The sequence below is a fragment of the Condylura cristata genome, unplaced genomic scaffold (genome assembly GCF_000260355.1).
Source record: "Condylura cristata isolate star-nosed mole 26May11 unplaced genomic scaffold, ConCri1.0 scaffold00039, whole genome shotgun sequence".
In the NCBI taxonomy this organism is placed as follows: Eukaryota; Metazoa; Chordata; class Mammalia; order Eulipotyphla; family Talpidae; genus Condylura; species Condylura cristata.
Genome location: NW_004567140.1, coordinates 5,522,323 through 5,532,483, shown reverse-complemented (window position 1 = coordinate 5,532,483; position 10,161 = coordinate 5,522,323). Strand labels below are relative to the sequence as shown.

General features: G+C 49.2%; 1 protein-coding gene across 3 annotated transcripts in view; it reads right to left on the bottom strand.

Moving 5' to 3' along the window:
• The window catches only part of NUP93 (nucleoporin 93kDa), a 93,536-nt gene extending 85,577 nt beyond the window's left edge, over positions 1–7,959 (bottom strand). For 2 of the 3 annotated variants that reach the window (XR_001146114.1, XM_004693583.2), the window contains exon 1: positions 7,874–7,959. The gene's annotated coding sequence lies outside the window, so the exon portion shown is untranslated. Of the gene's footprint in view, positions 1–7,390; positions 7,437–7,873 lie in introns of those variants that run through there. The other variant, XM_012733189.1, reaches the window with a different exon arrangement.
• Positions 7,960–10,161: the final 2,202 nt, after the last annotated feature.

Genomic DNA, 10,161 nt, shown 5'->3' with positions numbered 1-10,161 from the left:
TTTAATCTTTCCACGTGCTCAGGGATTTGTGACTCCCCAATCAGGAACCCCCAAGTGCTCTGGAAGACCACGGGGTCATCCTGGAGGTGGCCACTACTCACCAGTTCTCTCATGCCTGATGTTCTTGCAGGCCAGACTCCCTGAAGCTGGCACCCTCAGGGCCTTTCCTGGCAGAAAGCCAGGAACATGTGAAAGTCTGACAGCCATTCATCCCAGACCCATCTACCAAACCCTTTCCTGTCTGACATGTCTCTGACATGTCCCTTAGCGTAAGGCGCAGCAAGCTTGCAAGGGCTAGACAGTGAATATTTCAGGCTTTGTGGTCCCATCTCTGCGGCAACTACACAGCTCCCCACTGCAGTTTAAAAGCAGCCAGAGAGAAGATGTAAACAAATGAGCATGTCTGTGCCCCACCAAACTCTGATCACAGTCATTCAAATATGAATTACATATATATAATTTTCACAAGTTACAAAACGCTATTCTTTGTTTCCCTCCTCTGCAATGACTTAAGGACAAAAAAATCTTCTTAGCTTATGTGAGCCCTGGGCTTGCCAATCCCTGATGTAAGGTTCTGAACTAATGAGTGAATCCTGGGACTAGCTATGAGCCCATGCATGGCAAAGCTACCTCACTAGGCCTCAGCAGCGAACAGTTCGTAAGCAGCGAACTGAGTGACAATAGGCCTGTTACTGGTCCCCCTCCCTACTTACGCTGTTTATTGGGAGAGTATATTTGGGAGGAAGAAATCTGTTTTGTCACTGATAAAACCTGTCCAACAAATGTATTTTGAGCTACAACAGAGAATGCTAGTGGGAACTCACTACCTTTTCAGGTACAATGCAACATATTTAAACCTATGTGAATTCTTCTTTCCCCGCCACCAACAATGCAAAGAGGTGTAAAGATAAAGCCATCTATCTTTTCTTCAAAGTCCAAGAGATCTCTCTCCATTCAATGACTTGCAAGGGAGAGATGACACCATTTTTCCCTGCAAATTTCAATGTATCAAAAATGCTTATAATAATTCACTGTGGGATTTTTTTTAAGAGTTATTTATTTATGCACACAAGAACTGGGGCACAGGCCAGAGGTGCAGGGATGAGAAGATTCACCAGAGACAGAGTGGGGAGGAGCAGAACAGAAAGATCAAATGAAGAACACTGCTGAGGGAAGCAGGTGGGGCGACAGGAGAGGTCTGCTGCGCCATGTGGGTCAGCTCCCTGACCGAGGATGGAACTCGGGGTGCAGTGGCTGTGGAGAGCTTCATAGTGCTGCACTTTAGCCCCTTGAACCATCAGGGAGGCCTCACTGTGGAGTTCTAATTTGACCACACACCCAAATATATTTCAACTCCAAAGATTCTGCAATCTAACCAATGCACATTAAGCACTACTATAGTTTTATATATATTTGGATGTTGTCAGAAGTGGGAATTATATGCACATCACAAAAAATAACTGAGCTATTTACACTGCTGTCTTCAAAATGTACCACTTGTTTTATTTTTTAAAATGTAATATGAAATGAAACAAATCCAAAAAAGAAATGTTTTGATAATATGGGTAAAGTGGGAGTCCCTCGTGGCACAAGGGGTTAAGTCTCAGCACTGTGAGGCTGTCAGCAGCCACTGCAGCATGAGTTCAATTCCCGGCCAAGGAGTGACCCACATAGTGCAGCAGACCTCTCCTGTCTCTCCGCTGCTCCCCTCTGCAGTGGATTTCTGTCCATCTGCCTGTTCTGCTCCCCACTCTGTCTCTGGTAAATCCTCTCACCTTGCCCCACATCTCTGGCCTATACCCCAGGTCTTATATGCATAAATAAATAAATAAATAAAATTTTGAAAACAGAAGGAAACTGGACTTGAACCTACATATCTGGTTTAAATCTAGAAATGTTCACTTACGAGGTAAAGGCGGGTTAATTCATCCCAGGATAAAACCCAAATCTCTTCTCTGAGTCTCCTCATCTATGAGAAAGTAACCCCTGCCTACTTCACAGGTTTGATGATATAAAGAAATATTTTATAACGCTACTGGTTTGCATCCTTGTACAATGCCATTTTATGTTTTTTTGCCCAAAGCTGCCAATTTGGCAACATTTTATCATTTAATTGTAAATATCTTTACTTGAAACAATCTTCCAATAAATATTTGATGTTAAATTACAACTTACCTAATCACAAATTCATACCATCAGAAGAATTCTAGAAGACATACGTTACAAATATATGTTATGTTTCTCTGTATCAAATATGGGTTTCATAATAAATCCAAATTTCCAGTGAAGAGAAGGTTTAAAAGAATTTAGTATTTAATTTCAAGTAGAAATCTTGCCCCCAAGGCTCACTACTAATTATAGACTAAGACACAATAACAGTATTTATTTAACACAACGTTCAATAAGTAGTCTTAATCAAAGTATCAAAAGCTTAAGACTAGTGTTCTTCTTTTGAATATATTAAGTATGGTTAAATGACAATATCATTCCACATTGTCAATTGTCAACCTGTCAGCTGTCAGTTACAACAATAACTAAAAAGGAAACTGCATCTTAAAGCATATTGTTTCAGACCCTCCAGCAGAGGGAAAGGATGATCTTAAAAAAAAAAAAAAAATTGCTGTAGGGTAAATCTTTACAGTTCTGCATGACTAAATAAAAAACAGTTAAGACATAATCATTACTCATAAGATAGACTTCTGGATAAAATAAAGAACTAAAATAAATTCCTCTAGACAGAGAAATCAAAGACCTGGGTGATTCAGTAGTAGTACCAGAGTGGGTGACTCAGTGTTTCTGCAGTAAGAAATGTGTAGTATCAGCTTTCCTGGTACATAAAATGTTGTATCACTGCAACTTCAATGGGCAGAAAGAAGCTAACTTGCACTGCACAGACACAGAGTGTCCACAGTGGAAACTTTCTGATAAACTCTCAGCTGTCCAGCCTGGCTCTGACCCTGGCACTGGCCCTTTCTCTTCTCTGGATCCCAGTTTCACCACCAGTGAGGTGAGGAGTTGCCTCAGGGATTTCTAAGGGCCTGCCTCCCAGGGAGAGCCTTCAAATATGGGCTATTTTAAGTCGCTCTTAAACTCACACTGCGTCCTTAGAAGGAACTGGCCCATTTAAGGCTCTCTAGACAGAACCCTCAGGATGACCCTCAGGAGAGGTCTGCCCCGCCATGTGGGTCACCTCTGGGACAGGCAGGGATCAAACTCATGCTGAAGTGGCTTTAGCTTCTGAGTGCTGTGTTTTAACCCGCTGCGCCACCAGGGAGGGCCCAAATAGCCTAAATTTTAAAGTATTCTGTAGCTTTATATATTCTTCCTGCCACTACAACAATGCTCTGGAACAGTAGCTAGATTCTCAATACAGTAACCAGCCACCAAAACAGCCTTCCACAAACCCTGCCAAAAAATGTTTAAGGACCCCTGAGCCTCCCTGGTGACACAAGTATTAATTAAGTCTCAGCGCTATCAAGCTAGCCACAGCCACTGCAGCATGAGTTCCATCCCCAGCCCAGGAGGTGACCCACAGGGTGCAGCAGACCTCTCCTGTCTCCCTGCTGCTCCCCTCAGCAGTAGATTTCAGTAGATCTGCCTGTTCTGCTCCCCATTCTGTCTCTGGTGAATCCTCTCACCTGCCTCACCCCATGCACATCTTGTCTACACCCCAGTTCTTGTGTGCATAACTAAACAAAATAATCTTGAAAAGTAAAAACGTCCAAGGACTCCTTATTTTGTGAGCTCACCAGAGCTCAAGTCCCATTTTCTCTCCTAAACAGGTATTTATAGGGTCTCCACCTGTGCTGCTGGCTGTTTAGGACACCGAGGATGAAGCTATGGCAAAGGCAGACAACGTTCCCAGCCTCAAGGAGCTTCTGTTGTTTACTAGAGGCAGATAATAAAAAACATGTAAACACGTGGACACGTGACGCCAGCTACGTGTCGGTCTGCGAGGGCCATGAGACAGGGAAGTGTGGGAGAGTGGACCTAGGACAGCTTCAGCCGGGGTGGCCTGAGACCTTTCAGCAGAGACCTGAATGAAGTAGGGGGTGTCCACGACATCAAGACTTGAGGAGAAGGAGAAGGCTGCTCTTGCATCCCCAGCAGGAGAGCTGGCCACGGGGCTGACACACACACTGTGGTCCGGAGGAGTGGCGGCAGAAGGCCGCGGCAGGGCCACGTGCGGCCGGCGTCACAGCAACAACTTCAGGCTGCTGTCTGCGACAGGCGCTACTGAGGTTAAGCCTCTCAAAGGCCCCCCACTTCTGCGAGAACAGGCTAGGGGGAAGAAGGTAGGAAGCAGGGACAGGGAGACCCATAGGGAGCATATTCTGATCCAGGTTATCGTCCTGGACGAGGGGCCGGTGACAGTGTGAAAGGGACAAACGTGAGTCTGATGCTCGTGTGTGTTTGAAGCGGACTGGTGTAGAAATGCGCTGCCAGTGCGCAGTGTGGGGAGAGGAGAAGCAAAGGGCAGCACCATGGGTCAGGCCTGCAGTGAGCCCGGGCTGCCACCGGAGTAAGGAGGGCAGGGCAGGGCGCAGGTGTGCCCGGAAGGAGGGCTGCCGTACTCCCGTCACCGGCTCCCTCCCCAAGCCTCAAGCCTCGGCTTTCCCAAAGTCAGTCCTCCACAACAGGGAGAACAAGGTGTGAGGTTTGGGGTTGCTCCACCTCTCATATTTATTTAAAATTTTAAAAATCTCCCCCTCCCCTGTGCTCCTCTAGGAAACAGTGAAACTGCCATCCTTTGCCACACCTTTCATTCAGCAGCCATCTGATTGTGCTTCCTGCTCCACTTCCTGAGCTCCTCCCAACCGCTGCTGACCTAAATGTGAATCCTCAGTGTGAAAGGACCCTCTGAATCCCCCCATCTGCCTTTGCCACCCTGACCCTCCTAGCCTTCCAGATACTCCTCCCTCCCTACTTCCCTGCCTCTCCAGTTGCTTCTTCTCCCAGCTCCTCTGCTGGGGTGTCTTTATCTGGCCACCCCTTAAAATACCAGACTTCTATCCTTGGGCCTCCTCTTCTTAGTGACAAATTTCCAAGCTGCACATTTCACCTTGGCTATGGCTTTAACTGCAACTCCTACCAGTGGCTACGTGCCTTCCCCAGGGCCAGTGTCCCCTCAGGATCTGGCGCTCAAGCACACAACAGAACATTCTTGAGGCACAGTGTCCAGAAGTTCCAAGTCTCCTTTCCCCAGGAAGTCCAGTCAAGGACCTCTGAGGACTGTGTGCCCAGAAAAATGTCCTGGTCTATCAAAACAGAGGTAACTACACCTTCCCGTGCAGCACAGCTCTCCCCCTGAACGGCATCCACCTGCCCACCCGACAGCTACACCTGCAGGATCCGCGGGCGCCTCAAACTACACACATCGCCATCCAAACCCCTCACTTCTTTCTCCTCGTGGTCACTGCCAGCGCCACCACTTCTTCCTCCTGAGGTCCAGTCTCTCAATCAAACAGCCAAGTCAGCGAGAACCTGGGAGTCCCTCACGCCACCTGCATCCAATCTCTAGATCTGCACCCCCCCCAACTCACAGTCAAAACGCAGGTCTCTTGCCCCACTCTGACCTCGTGCCCTTCTCCAGATTCCCTCAACAACCCAAGTCTCCTTCCTGTAGGCCACCTTCCCACTGGCCAGAGAAATCGCTCCTGGGCCCTGCTCCAGCCCCATCAAGGACACCTTCCCACTCCTCCAGGAGGAACTGGGACACAGCATGCGGAGGGCCTCCCTGCCCGCCATCTCCTACTGCCCCTCACCTGCACCGGAGCTGTACTACGCGTGACGCTTTCTCCCTCACACACCGCACGGGCCAGGTGCACACTCGGCCAGCGCACCCGAACCCAGCTGTCAAAGGGGACTGCCATCACCTGTTCCCTGAACACACCGTGAGCCCCCCACCTCTAGGCCTTTGCTCCAGCCTCCTTGGCACATCTATCTTTTCCCCACCCTTATTTTGTACTTCAGTCCGTCAGGTTGAGCCACTGAAGCTCACCACAGCCATTGCCAACTGTTCCCATCACAAAGGTTCTGGGACTGCCATTTCCTTTCAAGGAATTCTGGTGATCCAGGTAGCCCCATGACATTCTTTCATTTCACTCAGGCCTCTGTTCAAATATCCTTGCCCTCCTTTGAAAATCAGCCCTGACACTACAGTCCCTATTGTGTTTACTGCTGGGTGGTGATTTCCTCCACGGATTATCAGCTCAATGAGGCAGGCCTGTGCCATTCACCAAGCCTCTAAGTGCCATGCAAACTCATTTATTTTCTTTGCTATGTACTGAGTAGCTTGTATATCGGGTCCAAGGACAAAACAGGTAAAAATCCCCCCACCCATTCCCATTGTGGAGGAGGAAGGTAGATAGCCATAAGTAAGCAAGTAAAACGTAAGTACTAAGAACTACAAAAGCAGTAAAGAAACAGGGAGTCGGAAAGCCTCAGTCAGCGACCCCCAAGTAAAGATCTGAGAGAAGTGAGAGAACAAACCGCATGAATACGGAACTACAAACACAAAGGCCCGTAGGCCAAAACATGTCTGACATGGGGAGATGGAGTAGGGTTAGAGTGTGGAAATTATAATGGGTCAGATGTGAGATGTTTGTCTTCCATGACACAGAGATCCGCTGACTGGTTTGTTGCTGGTTTTTGTTTTTGGAGTGAAGGCATGGTATGTACTGTTTTAAAAGGATTTTTCTAGCTGTTGTGCTGAAAACAGGGGTGAGAGCAGAAGCAGTGAGAACAGGTAAGATGGTATTTTGATACTCCAGGTAAGACAGAGTGTGCCTTGGAGCAGGGTGGCAATCACTAGATGTGTAATAAAAACCAGCAGTTAAGGATGACTCAAGGTCACTGGCCAGAGCCTTTTGTGATGAAGGAAAACAGCAAGTAGCACAGTTTGGGAAAGGCCTTCTCTCCAGCCATCATCTATCTTGGGGGAGACACTGACACAGGTGGACAGAGAGGCCCAGGCTGCAGATACAAATAAGAGATGTTAATGTAACAAGTAAGTATTTAAGCTATGAACCTCAATGAGATCACCAAGAAAGAAAACGGAAAAGGCCCCAAGCACAAAGAGTTGAAGAAACGATGCCCCTCTCACACCCACCAGATGACACAAAAGGTGACCCCTGCACTTGCTGAAGGACATTTTTGCCAAAACCCTAAACACCCTCCTCCCTACCCCCTGAGAGGGGTCATCAGGACCAGCGACTATGTCAAAGGGGAATCCAAACTTTCACCAAAGACCCCTGAGATCGGCCCTTCATAAATAAACCTTTAAATGGAGGTTTGCAGAAAAATTTCTGCTCGGAGACTAGGTGCTGAGAAACCAGAGCTGGCCACCGGGTTCACCCTCGGCGGGGGAGGGGTGGGGGGTTGCACCCACCGTGAGCCGTTACAGGAGTCCGGGAGGGTAGAACAGGTTCACAGGATGGTTCCCCGCGTCCCACAGATCCCTTCCCTAGGCGGGCGACGCCTTCGGCAGGGTGCGTCCACAAGGGGCCAGCGAGCTGCCCGCGGTGTGTCGGGATGGTAATGGGGGGGGGGATTTGGGGGGTGAGCGGCTCCTGCACTGGTGGGCTGGCTGGGCAGCGGGGGAGCGCGCCGCCGCAGGGCGCCGTGGTTTAGTAAGCCTGATGGGGCGGCCAGGGCTCAGCGTTCAGGAGGTTAAACACTGCCGGGGCGCAGCCCGACGCTATGACGGGGGGCGGCTCAAAGGGGTGCTGAGTCGCCGGCGTGACGCGTGCCTGGCTGCCATAAGGAGAACGGAAGTATGCGGGGCGAGGCTCCGAGAGCGGGGAGCCGGGCCTCCGAGCCCGGAAGTCAAGGACCAGGCCCGATCGCAAGGATAGTGCCGCAGACACCTTACCTGGCACCACGGGCGACGCCGCCACTCAAGTCCTGCAGGGAGAACGCGGCCACCGCGTCGCGCGCCGCCGGCCCGCGCTTCCTGATTGGCCGAGCCCGGCCGCTCCCAGAAGACCCCGCGCGCCTCGCCTCCAAATGAACTTTATGGAAACTGGTGGAGGAGGACAAGGACATGGGCGGGGCCAGGGCGGGGCAGGGGGGGGGCAGAGGCGGGGGGGGGCGGGGCCTGAGGCTGAGTGATCGCTCCCCTCACGCCCTCCCACGTGGATTCGCCTCTGCCAGGAGAAAGCTATTCCGCCAGTGCCTGTGCAGAGTGCTGACCCTCCTCTGACAGTCATCGTACTGCTAAGCACTATTCTAGGCGCTGTGAAAGCACAGTGGCCACCAGACTGACAATACCCCTGCCCCAGCGGAAACCTCAGGCTGGAAGGGGAAACAAAATACAATCAACTGCAGTTCATAAGGTAGGCGATGTAGAGAGAAGCTGGGTGATGGGGGCGAGAACGCCCGTGTGCACAGGAAAGCCTCTCCAAGGAGGTAATGAGTGATGATAACTAAAACATGAATGATGACACAGCGCTAGCCTTACAAAGTCCCGGCTACGGAACATCCCAAGCAGAGGGAACAAGAGTGAAAGCTCCCAGGAGAAACAAGTTTGGTGTTGGAGAATAAAGAGTGAGTGACAGGCAGGGGTGAGCGAGGGTGTCAAAGTGGGCTCAGAGTTACAGATGCTTCGGGCTTCACCAGAAACGTGGAAGTTATTCTTGCAAACGGGGAACAGTGGGAGATTTGAAGCAGTGGTGAGGCATGAGCCAATTTATCCTTGTCAAAGCTCCCTCTAGTCCTCTAGGTGGAGAATGGAATGTAGGCAGAGAGGCGCTGAGAGTCAGTGCTTTATCCAGCACAAAAGGACTGTGGAGACAGGATCTTCAGGTTCATCAACAGTCATTGATGTTCTCAGTGTACCAAAAAGGAGAAAGGACCAGTCCTTATCCCAGTGAGGAAGCAGGGACACAGGTTATGTTTCAGTTTAAACTGGAAAGTACAGGGGTCCCGCTGGTGGCCTAGGGGTTGAGACTCAAACTATGACTCCGGTGGCCTGAGTTCAAGCCCCAGCCAGGGAGCTAACTCACATGGCCCAGCAGACCTGCCCTGTCTCACCCAGTGTATTTCAGTGGATCTACCTGTTCAAGTAGAAAGTACATTCCAGAGCTATGCAAGCATACTATGGGAATTTACCCAGTCTCTGGGGGGTTGGAAGTCAGGGAGGTCTTCCCAGAGGAAGGGACATCTTAACTGAGCATGAGGATGAGTGGGGGTTAGTCTGGCAAAAGAATGAGTGGGGGGTTTTACTGGTCTAGGGAGTAGACTAGAGGCAGAAAGGAGAAACAATGCTCTTTCCACCCTCCCATATCCTTCCTCTGACAAAGAATGTCCTTGACAGAGCCTTCTGAGTCCTTTTTTATTCTGAATTCAACCTTGCCTATAAAGGCTTGAACAAAATACTAACAGTGTTAAAAGAGAGGGCCTCCACGCTGTCTCTGTGGGAGGCTAGGAGTCTAGCTTCAATAAATGCCAATTAGCAAACCCAATGGGCTTCACATACATTAATACCTCCTTCTCACTCTTTCTGATTTTTATAATTTTTACTCCCCCTCCCCACCCCTCTAGTTTTTCAAACTCCCTGTAAAGTACCCTGGCACCTCTATACAAAGTTGAGTTCAATTTCATGGTAGACTTTTCTCCCATTGCAATGGTATACAATGTTACTGATTGAAATACATCCTCACCTCTATAGCTGGTGCTCAACTTCCTCTATTATTAGCACTTCACATCAGCGTATTGTGGGTTCTCTATAAATGGTAAGTGTTGATCGGCAGAAAATGTGGCATTTGTCCTATAGTTATTAAACTTGTATACAGACTCTGTTGTAGTCAGACAATATTCACAAAATAGGGTCTCCCTAGGGCCTAGGGGTTAAGTCTCAGTGCTATCACTACTAGAGCTTGAGTTCATTCCCTGGCCAAGGAGCTGACCCACGGGGCACAACAGACCCCTCCTATCTCACCCACTGTTCTCCTCAGCAGTATATTTTAGTAAATCCTCCTCTCTGGTCCCCACTCTGTTCCTGGTGAATCCTCTGGACACCCCTTTCCCACACCTCTGGCCTATACCTCAGTTCTTCTACCCCAGTTCTTCTATATATAAAAATCTTTTAAAAAGGAAAATAGTCACAAAAAATAAGAGCATGTTGTATCTAAATAAATAATGTTTTGCGATTTTCCCTAG